Genomic DNA, 13,242 nt, shown 5'->3' with positions numbered 1-13,242 from the left:
TTTCTGACTATTTCCTGGATCCGGGCAATCTCTTGATTCTCTGATTCACTATTTTCAGCCCTCACTGATTTGAGTTGTAGCTTGAATCTCTAATTCTGTTTGCCCCCCTTCACTCCTTTCATTGCCCTGGTGATGCAAAATCATCTACAGCATTGTCACTCCAGGTATGCACACTTTAGGAAGAGAATGGAGGCAAGGATTTATTTCAACATTATTCCTTGTCATAACTGAAAAAAAAAGAAGGGAATCCTTATTATGTTTCTAGGAATGAAATTATGCCATTCATCCAAGGGAATACGAATTCTCTAAGAGGAACTGCTCATGCAGCATGAACATTTTCAGATGGATATTTTTTACTTTTGTGTGTTCAACATAACAACCAAAATACAATTTCATGGGAGGTAGGAAGAACCTGGAATTGCCTCTCTTAGCTGTTGACTTTTTTAGTTTTTCCACAAATCCAAGTAAAATCAAAATATAACTAATTTAGAATACTAAACTAACTCCAAAGCCTTGACTGGATCCTTCAGCAAAATTAGACCTCCTGGGCACAATCCCAAGAGACAAGCTGATGTCCTGATGTTTCAAAAACAGTAACAAAGAAAAATGAGGTTTCCAACCACCAGTCTTTTTTCCATTTTAAACACACAAGTCTTGGAATACTGATTTTAACCATAGCAAACCCAGCCCACAGTCTGGATATCACTGGAAGATACAGGCTCTGTCAAGACTAGCACTTCATGTCTGGGACGAATGGTGATTTTATTTCAAGAGCGTTTCTATGTTGCACTTCTCTAACCCTCCAAAATGTTCATATCTATGAGCCTTTGAATCTCGTTCACTGCAATGTTTCTAAATGGAGACCAGATGAGTGACCCTTTCCAAACCTAGCCACCAACCTTAATAACCACTACTAGTCTGCCTTCTTCCTTCCCCTTCAGAAAAGTTCCAAAGTCCAGGTCAGCCCCCTGGTGTATAGCAAACATTTAATTGCCTCCTACTGAGAACTTTTTTTTTTCTCTCTGTCTTTCCTAATCCATGTTACTCTAGGCACCATTTTCATCTGCCTTCTTCTACTGTGTAAATCCCAATGTTGTGATCATATTAGATAAGAATGTCTATTTCATGAGATTTTCTTCTCATTCCTATGGGCCTGCCCATCAACCAAGCCCTACCCAGATTAGCTCCATATTATGGTCATTATGTTTTCACACAATGAGCTTCAGAGGAAGAACAGCGGAAAGGAGTTGATGTTTTTCCTAAATGAAAAAAAAAAAATCTATCACGTTGGAATCAGAATATATACAATGAGTCATATAGAGCATGCCTCTAAATTGTTCTCTAATATCTAGAAAACCAAAAGCGGTCTGCAGTCCTAAGTGGCTGGGAGCAGAAAAATACCCTTCACCAAAAAATTAATGGCAATGAAACGAAGATCAAAGACACAGAAGCCCTGGGCTACAGGTGCACCTTCAAACACAATGGATGCTCGCTACAGTACAGGAAGCCACAGACTTCTTAGATAGTCCAAAATACTTGCGAAGTCATGTGTTCTGAAGAAATTGCAGTCAGGGCAAGAAGGAACAACTGTCTAAGGATAAACTCAAGTTCAACCTGAGAAATAATTCTACATGTGCCATGAAGAAGGAGGAGCCAAAAAACACATCGGCCATGTAGCAGGCAAAGAGCAGTGTATACAAGCAAAAGGAAATGGTATAATAAGACAGAGCTGCACATCTGAGAATAGCAACTTAAAGGCTTCCAGGTATTTTCCTGAATGAATCTGAAAGGCACAGAATGCATGAATGTTTGTTCTTACATGGAAAAGATCTTTTCATTTCCTTAATCAGAATTTTAATAAACACTCACTTAATACCACATTCTGGGTCTGTATACAAAGCTCTGTCGATACATTCGCTCTTAGCACCAAGCAGGTAAATTCAATTTTAGCATCACTCTTACACGCCTTTCACGGTGTGTTAATTTCACAGTTGTCTTTACATGTTCCAAAATGATTCTACACAACCAGGGAGGGCTTGTAGAGAGAGAAATCTACCTGTTTATGGACACATTTCCAACATAGTTCATACCATATATACAATTTATAAGTGCAGGGAGCAGAGATTATTATCATCAGTCATAAGTATGTGTCTGTAGTGGTTGAACCATCACTCCTTGCTTAAAATTGACACTTATCTGTGCATGTCAGTTTCCACAGTCAGTGCATGCTCTTAATACTGAACATGAGAAATAGAGGGTCCTACAAGACCGGACAAACAAAATGTATTTGAGATAGCATTCATTAATATTTAGTTATAACAATATTGAAATTTTTATTTCCAATAAAATGCCTTTTTCTATTTTGTTAAAGTAAATGATTCCAGGTATGCCTGCAATGCCATGTCTGATCCACTTGTTGTTTCCATTTCCATCACCATTTAGTTCTCAAACGTGTAGAATGCAATTGGGTAGATGCGTGGGAGGATGAATGGATGGATGATTAGCTGTGATTAACTACATATTTTCCCCTTAACTCTTATTTCTCTGAAATATCAAACTGTTCACCGCCGTCTGAAATATATTTCTTAACACCTTTTAAGACTTTGATTGCTTAATTATTTTCTTCTCTGTTATTAATTTTCAAATGCTACATTTCTTCTACATTTCCTCAATGTAGCCGGTATACTCAGGATTCCTCAGCTCCTAAAGAATGGCACATGGCATTCTCCTATGACACCTCCTCCTTTCACAGAGGACCTGGCTCTTACCACTATATCCATCTCCTTTCTAACATCTCTTTTTAAATTTTATTACTAAGCATTAAAACACCTCTTCCTCCATAAGCTGCCCCCACCAAGGTCTCAGATTGATTTTCCACTGCCAAATGAGCAAGCAACAATGATCACTTAATCATTCAAAGAATTCTTTGATGATTTTGGTGCCTACAGAGCCGAGGCAGGGACGTTGCTTCATGAAGCCTGTCACCCAGTTGCTTAACAAGAGCTGAGCAATGTCGGTGGCAAGCCACAGTGGGCAAGAAAATAGAAAATTGGTGCATGTAAAAGTATGTCAAAAAAGTTAAAAGTTCAATGTCAATAGAATGTTGTCAAAAAAAGACCAGGTAGCCAGTGGTTAAGAGTGTGGGTCCATGGCAACCATCGGCCAGGGTTTCTCATCCTGGCTCCGTCACTCACAAGCCATGTGACCTTAAGCCAGTTACTTACTGTCTTTGAGCTCTAATTTCCTCTGAGTCTTTTCTTTTTTTCCATTTTCTTTTTTACTGAGTATGAACTAATACAGATATCTTCAACTCTTTAGTAGCCTACTTATCTTCAGATTAACTACATCTAAAAACTTCCTCCTGGTATCCCCGAAATAGTCTTTTTCTCTTTATTCCAGAGTCAAAGTTTTATCTCAGGTTCTAAATATCACTTTACTTTGAAACCTTACTTTTTTAAACAACAGATGCTGGGAATTTTAATAGTCTTCTCTGACACAAAATATCCGTTACGCTCTTCTAGAAGCCCCATCATTTTATGGAAAAGGGCAGTTTCCCTTTCTGTGTACACAGGTCTGTTTTCATAAGAATCTAAATCCCCACATTTCTTTAGTGCTTCATCTGACTATGCTATTATTATGTTCCAGTCCTCTCCCTTCTACTCTCTTTTATTCAAACGCTCCTTTATCCCTTTATCCAGCTCACCCAAATTAATCCAATTTCAAATACACTTTCAGTTCCACACTTTTCATATTAATTTGACTGATATTTATTTTGTGTCTACTATGTCGCAGTCTTAAGTGCTGTGGATACAACAGAGAACAAACTACTTTGCTAAACTCACACAGCTTGTATTTCAGCTAGAAAAGGCAGACCACAAATAAATATATAATGTATGGGTGATAATAAGCTTTGAAAGAAAATGAGGCAAATAAAGGACACAATCTAGAGGTAGAACTATCTAGATCGCTTAGTTAGATGACATTTAAGCAGACCCCTGAATAAGTTAAAGGAGTAAAAGACATAAAAATCTGATTTATTGTTCTAGGTAGCAGCCCAGGAGTCAGCAGCTTTAAAATCAGGTAAATTACTTCTATAAGCTGCTTTTTCCTCCTCAGTAAAATGATGATGATGACAATATCATCATTTAAGGTTGCTGTCAAGATTAAAGATAATGTCTAACAAAAGATTAGAAAAGGGCCTGCTGCAATAAATGGCAGTTATTATTCTCTCACATAGCTATGTAACTTGTTTGACTGTCAAAATTTAGTATAGACACATTACTTTCTGAAAATTACCCAAAAAGCATTTCAGAGTTTATGGCAAATTATGTCAAGCTTATAATACAGAGGCAGCATAATGCTTTGAAAGGAATACAGGTTTGAGAAACAAGCAAATCTCTGAACTCAAGCACCCTAACAGATCTTGGAAAAGTTGTACAATCTCTCCAAATTTCAGTTTCTTTGTCTGTATATTTGTGTTAAGGATTAAATAAATTGATACATGGAAAAGGTCTAGCATAATCCTTGACCTAAGCAAATGCTGGTTTCTTTCTCTAAATCTTCCTCTATACTTACTTAGGTAAACTAGCACCGTGTGGTCATATAATTTGATGCACAGAACTAAACATGTCACCTCTTGCAGGCGACATATTTAAAATATGATCCCATGTGGTCATAATTACCTTGAGGTAATTGGAGTAAGGGGGAAGGCCAGGAGGAGCAGGAGAGATAGGGCCTGTCACCAATTACTTCTAGTCCCCATAATTCTGTAGAAGTAGGAGCCTTTTACAGAATATTTCTGTTCAAAAAAGTTTGTCCAAGTCAGGAGTACTTTATCATTTTACCAAAAGTGGAGAAGTCCTTCCTTATAAGATGTGACTTTTCTAAACTCCATCCAAAAAAAAAAAATGCCCCCTCCAAAGGAAAAAAAAAATCCTGAAGTCTCTAAAAAATTATTGCATCAAATTTATTAAAGGTAAAAATATAAAGATAGTCAAAGTCAATTAAAGAGAATAACCAAAGATACCAAAATGAGATAAAGGCAAGATTTCGAGGAATTCATTTAAATCAGAAAGCAAGTTTTAAAACAGAAAAGACGGCATACAACTTAAATCCTGGCTGAGTCCCAAATTTGGACATAGATCCTTACACAGATAATATACTAAAATGAGTTCATTCGTTCAGCAAATCTTACTAAGAGTCTGCCACATGTCAGAGATCTTTCTAGGCAATGGGGATGCCACGGTGGACACAAAATTTGAAAATCCCTGTCCCTAGATCACACATACAGAAAGGGGAACAATACCTGATAACTGAAATATCTGGCAGTCAGATGATGGTGAAGTGCTATAGAAAAGAATAATAGAAGCAGAAAGTAGGGGCATGACATGCAGGGTCCAGTAGGGGAGTATTGCTGTTTTAAATAGGGTGGACGGGGAAGTCCTCCTTCCTGTGAAAGTGTCTTTGGGAAAGAGTCTGGAGGAGTGAGAGAATCTCTGACTCAAGCAGTGGGGCTCGTCCCAGACAGAAATTAAGAGAGCGCAATCCTAAGAGCTGTATTCCTCAACAGGAAGACAGGGGAGCTGGCCCAGAGGCCAGTAAAAGGTTGAATATGGAAACAAAGTCAGATCCCAACACTTCAGCCTCGTTAATGCTACAGGTTTCTCTGAGACATAAGCATGGAAAGCTACGAAAAGCCGAAAGCAGTTGTTCCAGCAGCTGATGTGAACCTTGAAGGTGCAGACGTGTGAGAGGCCCCTGTCATTACGTATGGAAAGGGTTCTAAGAATTGCCACACAAGTAGAGTCTGTTTGGGATGGGGCGAGTAAAGAGAAGAGAAAGTAAAGGGAAGGGAGTGGAGAAAAGGCCACACACAATCTTAAATTCAATATTTCACTCCCATTAAAGATAAGCTGTTTATAAGCTTCAGTGTAGGGCATATGATTCTGTGTAAAACTCTGTGGTTCCTCTCTTCCTAAACACAAATCGTGATCGTTCTGCACTCTGCTCTCCGGGAGTCCTCAAGGCACAGAGACGAGGCTCGAGGTATAATAATAAAAATCTGGGTATTATAAAATCCACCCCGAGCTCCAAAAAGAAAAGAATAACAAGAAGAGTTCTCTGAATAGTACTTATTTGCCCAGGCACAATGCAGTATTAGACATTTTTATTAACATCCTCAGGAATCCATATACCCACCTGGATCCTTATGTGAGATTTTCTTTAAAAACTCAATTATGGCTATATGTGCTTTAAAGATGAACTAGGAAGTCTTTTTAGACTAAATGTCTTGATAAAGTAATGAGTATTAAATCCGTCTCAGAGCCACAAAAAGGACTGACTGCACGATTGTCTTTGTGGTAGCTGAGGAGTGCCCCCTACAGTCTGACGTGCACAACGCAAGCAGATGACAAGGGAAAAACAGAACTGCAATGTTTGAGGATTCCCAAAAAGGCGTCAGTGAAAGGAAGGTAAGAAACCTCAGTTGAGAAAATGTGACTTTAAACCCTAAGAAATATGCGGACACTATGAATTCCCATTTTTACATATTTTTCAATAGCAAAAAATGAAAAAACCTTTGCATGAATTTTTCTCGCATTTAACCATCATTACCTATTGCCTCCAAGTAATGAAAATATAACATATTAATAAAGCCTGATCTGTTCTTTAGTTATTTTATCTTAATATTTGAAATATACTACATGAAAACAAAAGTTAAAATAAATGGATTGTATTCTGATATGCAAAAGAAAACGATGTAGGATCAGAAAAGAAGCATCTGCTGTTAGAAACAAAAAAGAAAATGCAACATATTTATTAAAATGAAGTTCTAGTTAAAGATTTTATTCCTTTTTGTAAAGACTTCACAGAGAAATATTTACTTCTATGAGCATTATCTCTCAAAATAATAATGATTTTCAAAATTAACATCACAAGAAGATGTGAAAGACATACATCCCATGGTTATCAGTATATTTTAAAATACTATATAAACGTAAGCATAAATATGGTATCATTATGTTACACTAATATTTAATGTTATACACTGTATAAAATATATTACAGTATTATTTGAGAGGCACAAAATTCTATGGTATATCAACAAAGTTAATAAATTTCATTATAATATATTACAGTTTAACTTTTCATCTGTAAGAAAAAGGAGAGGTAAAATATATAACAAAACCCTTTGAAATATTTTACTGGAAATATTTTGAATGCTAATATTGGTGCAATGTAGATGTACCAAAGTTTTTGCTATTCGTAACTATTAAATTAAAACCCAGAATCATATAAATGCTTAGCAATGGACACAGCAGTATTTGCAAAGTTAACAGCCTTTTATATGATCGTTGAATAAATGCAGATCTTTGGGAACTGAATTTAACATTATAAAATGTTTGTTGAGACTCAATTTCACATACATTTAAGAGATTTATATAAATGTATGTGATTAAATTGATAAATTATACTTTAAGCATTTTCATAAAGAATGTTTTTCACATTCAGAAAGAGACAATTAGAGTCTTATGGTTTAAATACTTGTTTTTTATGAAATTTAATAAAGTATCATCTAATATTTATATATCATCGCTTCCTCTAAAATTATTAATAAAATTGTGTAATGATGAAAGTATAAAATATATTCTTTCCTGCAGGTAATAAAAGCCAGAATACTTAAGAAAAACTGTTTGATATGTTACTCTTCCTAAGTATTCTGGCTTTTGACCTAATAATCACAGCTGTCTCTTTTTTCCGCCTTCTAATAGTGTATATGTGATGCATTCAGTGTTAAAACAGCCCTCGTGGAAATGCCTGCTAAAAAAATATTAGTGTACAGACCTCACGAATGTACATTCAAATTAATAATCTGGCTGTTTTTATATTTAATTAACCTTTTGAATTCACTCATCCATATTATAGAATCCTTGCCAAAATGCAATTTAAAATTAAAATTATAGTTTTAGTAATATGACATATTTAAAATATTTCAATACTACAATGATTCTTCAAGTTTTAATTTAAAAATAGGAAGGAAGGAAAGAACAAAAATAGAAGGAAGGAAAGGACAGAAGGAAGGACAGGAAGGAAGGAAAGAAGGAAGGAAGGAAAGAAGAAGGAAGGAAGGGGGAAGGAAGGAAGGAAGGAAGGGCTGAAGGAAGGAAGGAAGGAAGGAAGGTAGGAATCCCACTGATCTGATTAGATGAACTAACATGTACAGGTTAATGTTTGTAAAATGAACAATTTCCAAAAAAATTGGAATTAACAATTTCCAGAAATAGCTTTGGTCCAGAAAGAAATTTTAATATCCCTAGATAACAATTATAATAAAAAACTGAAATGCACCCAAGCCTTAAATATTATATAATGTTGATTATACAGACTTGGCTTGTGGAAATGTACCAAAGAGCAATTAAGACAATTTTAAATAAACTTTTATTCAAATTGAAAACACAACTGTAACTTGCATATACTCCTTTGTAGTTTAGAAGATATCATAAATTCAGTCACTTCCTCATGCCCCAGAAAATTCGGACATTTTTTAGGAAGACTATTGCTTTTATTCTATTCCTACCATGAAAAATGCTACCTTTTTTGGCTAATACAAAGAAACCACAATTAACAGTGAAACCATAAATACTTTCTGTGTTAACCACAAATGGCCTTTCCCATAGAGAAATGGCTTACATGTGTTCTAAATGTGTTTGGTTTCGTTTTGTATGGAAGGAGCTGTGGGTATGTTTTTATCTAAGAAAAGAACATGGCATGCACATGCACAGCTTTCTAAAATGAGAAACACTCATTGAATTTAATCGGAGTTTTGTCTGGGCCGGAAATTCAGAATTAAGCTCCATGGGTGATGATTTTGGATTCTCTGGACAGAACTTTACGGTCTACTTGCCAAACTTTCTTAGACTCTCTGCAGCATGAGGCAGGAGGGACCTTTGCCTGTGTCATATTACTGTGTCTTGTATAACTGTGGGCCGATCTCCAGAGCACATTGCCTTCACACATTTCCACTCTGTTGGGTCAATTTGGGTCAGTCCCCTACACAACTGTCCACTGCTCTGGTTCAGTTCTCTGTGTGTGCCTGCCTATGTGTAGTTGTACCTAATTATCACTTCTCTATTTGAATATAACATGTGCTGGGTCATTTTTGAACATGTTGTCCACACTCTGAGAATATATAGGAAAGAGGAAGGCCCTCTTAAAATGTGACCTTTTGCTCATTTTCATAATTTAATCTCCTTGGAAAGGGTCTAAATGGAAATTAACTCAAATTTTGTTCTGTAGATTTTCAGTGGACATACATAAAATAAAATAAAATAAAATCTAACTGAAAATCAAGAATTGTTCAGAACACTCTCTACCCAATTAAATTTATACCCCCCAAATAAATCACCTGAACAAAAGATTTTCCCCACACAAATTATCTTTGCAAAACTTTTTGCAAAATGTCTCCCAATAAAGATGCATCTAGTCCTCTATTTTAAGCTTATCTTAATTACTTATAGGACGATTCTAAAGAATAAAAAGGCAACCTTCTTATCATTTACCAACTTAAAACAATAAACTGAGTATTTGTTTTTTTAAGCATTCTGTTTATTTAAATGTGCTAAGAGAATTATTTTTAAAAAAGGAAAATTATAATCTTCACAGCCCTGTAAATTCACTTATTTAAAAAAAAGGCTATGTATTCATAGTACTAAAACCAGTTAAAAAAGAAAAAAAATTACTTTAGAAAACAAATGAAGCCAATTGTTTTTGCATCCCACAGACAAAGCTATCGACTGAGCTATAAATCAATTGCTTTTCATAATTTGTAAAGTTGTAATTAATTTGAATATGGTTATAAATAAAGGGCAGATGATATGTGATTCAAAATTAGGATTCTTTGGTTAGTCAATTCATTTTCCTGAGGATAAGGTTTAAAGAGGGTGTGGCAGTGAGGATTTGCCAGTGCGGAGACCCTGAGCCTGATGGAAGAAGTAATAAAATTCTTCACAACTTTAGGTCTTTATTTACCAGAATGTCTCCCCTTTATTTTGAGCAGTAATAAAACATGGGAACTCTTTTATTCTGCTACCATGCAATTATCCTTTTAAAAAGTGGAATCAAATATATGAAGTCAAAAAGCCTATCTTGGTCTTTGATATATTGAGAACTAGGCTGATCTGTTTATAACCAGGGCAGCTATTCTATATTTAAAATTTGTTTCAGATGTATAATATTAAAAGGGCATGTCATGAGAGACAGTATGATTTTAATTATAGTTAAAAACTTCAGACAAGGCACATAAAAACGAAATATTAACCTAATGAGAAAAACTGTAAACACTTTAATTCTAAAGTGTTTCTTTAAAAAAAGTAAGGCAATAAAAATATTCTAGAAACAATTTTAATATAAGATGGTGCTAATAACTTTTTAATTTTCTAATAAGTGATATAACTAATTTCTTTTGCTATATAATATCTGACATCACCATTTAAGTCAAAATAATTTTTATAAAGATGGCAGGAGGCAGAAAACAAAGAAACAAACAAGACAAAACTTGATTTTAAATATTTAAAGATCATCTGTCCAAAAATAATTATCTTGCAAAACAACTTTTTTCTCCTCAATGTCTTTTCATTCTCAATACTTTTCCATTTACAATACTGGGAAAGAAAACAAATACAATTGCACCACCTATAATCAAAACTATTTTTACTGTCACAAGAATGTTAAAACAATATTTTATAAGCAGCAGCAGTCTTAGAAATGTTTTAAAAATATACCCTCTTATCTTTTGCATTCACCCTATTTATGAAATGACTATAGAAAGTTCCTTTTCAAGCTGATTCTCAAAATTCATCCAAGGGTTGCCATTTATTTTCTAAATACTGAAAATTCTCAGGAAGAACACATTAGGTTCTTTGCTCACACATGTTATTTCTTAACGTGACACCCAGGAACTACACCAGAATTTATCTCCAACCCTTGCTTAAAATGCAGATCGAAATACCCATGCGGGGCCTAGGAATATTCATACAAGCATTCTTCCCGGGCTTCTGACACTCGTGGGAGTTGGAAACGCTGCAGAATAGCAGCTCCAGGAGCACAGAGACAGGATCCTGTCTGTCCTCTGCCCCTGGCCCAGCACCCGGCACAGAGCTGGCCGAGCAGAGTGAGACTGAAATGCATAACTGAACCGCTGTCCTAATGTCTGAGAGTGCAGCAGCCCTTCTCACCTCCCGGCTGTGCAGGGCGAGTCCTCTCTTCCTTAAATTCCTGCAGCGCACACTGTGCATCCAGTTACTGGAACATGTGGGGAGCTAACACCTTGCTTTGCATGTTAGTGAACTGAACTGCCATTCCAACTTGGTGATAAATAACTGAAAGAGAGGGTTTGGATTGTTTTTTTTTTCTTCTTCTTCTTCTTTTCTTTTGCTCATTCAACATTCACTGTATAAATATTTATTGAGCACTTAGGTCATGCCAAATACCACGTCTAGAACTGGATGTAGAGCAAAGAATAAAACAGGTCGTGTTCCCAGACCTCTGGGAACTGTGTAACTCCTGCAATGGTTCTCACGAGGGATGACCCCGCTACCCCGGGGCAAGCTGGACATTCTGATAGGTGCTTTGTCTATTAGCACAGTGATGTCAGAGCAGTTACAGATTACATACATATTACTTTATTATCTATTTTCCTTTTATATTTTCTATATATTATAATTATGACATTATAGGTTTTTGAATGATGTGCATAGGTAGGTAGCTATTATCTATGAATTTCATTTGATTACTAAATTAAGCATAAGTAGAGGATATTTACAAAGTATTTTGCTTAATAAAAAAAGTATAACTTAATAGAATAAGTCATGTAATTTCACCAACAACCTCCTGATTCTATTATAAACTTCCCTTTAGTTGATAAAAGTTTTCGCCTAGTTTTCAGACACATACATTAGTGGTCTGTAGTTAAATATTATGTCAACATGATAGTAGGTGACCAAAAGATTTAAAGGGATATCATTTATATTAAGTTAACTATGATTACCACCTACTTTATCACCACAAAGACATTAACTAGTTGGTGATCATTTTCTAAATAACTTTAGAAAATTAAACTTCCCATATTAATGTAGCTAAATTATCTAGACTCAGCCCCACTGACAGGGAAATGAGTAAAAGTTGATATTAAAAATGTACCTACAAGTAGGCACATTCTTGATCTTTTGTTATACTTGAAAAAATTAAGGAAATAAAAATTACTCAGATGCTATTAAAAACAACAACAATTCTAGACATTAGGAGCTCTTTGTTGGGATGCTAAATTACAGACACACTAACCAAGTCCTACCATCTTTACATGAATTATCATTACTGTGCAAAATCTTTAAACAATTGTCCTGTTCAGACTTACAGGTGAAATGCACCTGACTCAGTTCTTATGTTTGAAATTTGGATACAGCAAGAGAAATCAATTTTTAGTATAAGGAAATACTCCATCAGCAAACAAAGAGGTAAAAATGATACCAAATGATAACAAAGTGATGACCCAATATACTTCCAAGCTTTTTATCACCACGCTGTGTGAAGACTGTATAAGGAATGGCCCTTTTCACCCAAGCCATCCCCACTCTAGTCAAACCTATCTCCCCTTTTTAGAAGTAACCACCAGGTCGCCTATAATTTGGCTTGCCAGAATGACTACAGATTTATAGGAAAGAGCTTGACATAACACAAATAATTTAAAATGCATTAAGTTGGAAATGCCTCCTTGGACTAAACTACATTGTAAATTTTACAAAAATATGTCAGAAAATACTGTAAATCTTATTTTGTTTTCTTTCTGCAAGAAAAGAGACACCCATATTGCTTACCTCAGCAATATGAACAGTTAGTTATATAAAACTAAAAACTTTTAAAAAATAGTGAGTAGCTTTTTCCAAGCTAAGAAGCCTGGAATAGAAAAGAAATTGTATAAAATGTGTTTTGTTTTTTTTGTCCTTAAAACTATTGTTTCAAGAGTTTTGATTGCCTGGGTACAACCAATTTAATATATGTCTTAATATAATCATCTCTTTCTATGTTACCAGTAAAAAGTTGAAACAATGGATATAACAAATTAAACCACAGACCAGGAACAGTGTAACATTTTAAGCCATAAACATGTCCATGTGTGAAATATAGAATTAGTCTCTTTAAAAGAATGACGTGGAACACAAAACAAACTCTTATATTGTGTATAGTGGT

Source organism: Pteropus medius, unplaced genomic scaffold (assembly GCF_902729225.1).
Source record: "Pteropus medius unplaced genomic scaffold, Ma_sr-lr_union100, whole genome shotgun sequence".
In the NCBI taxonomy this organism is placed as follows: domain Eukaryota; kingdom Metazoa; phylum Chordata; class Mammalia; order Chiroptera; family Pteropodidae; genus Pteropus; species Pteropus medius.
Note: the sequence above shows the minus strand (reverse complement) of the source record.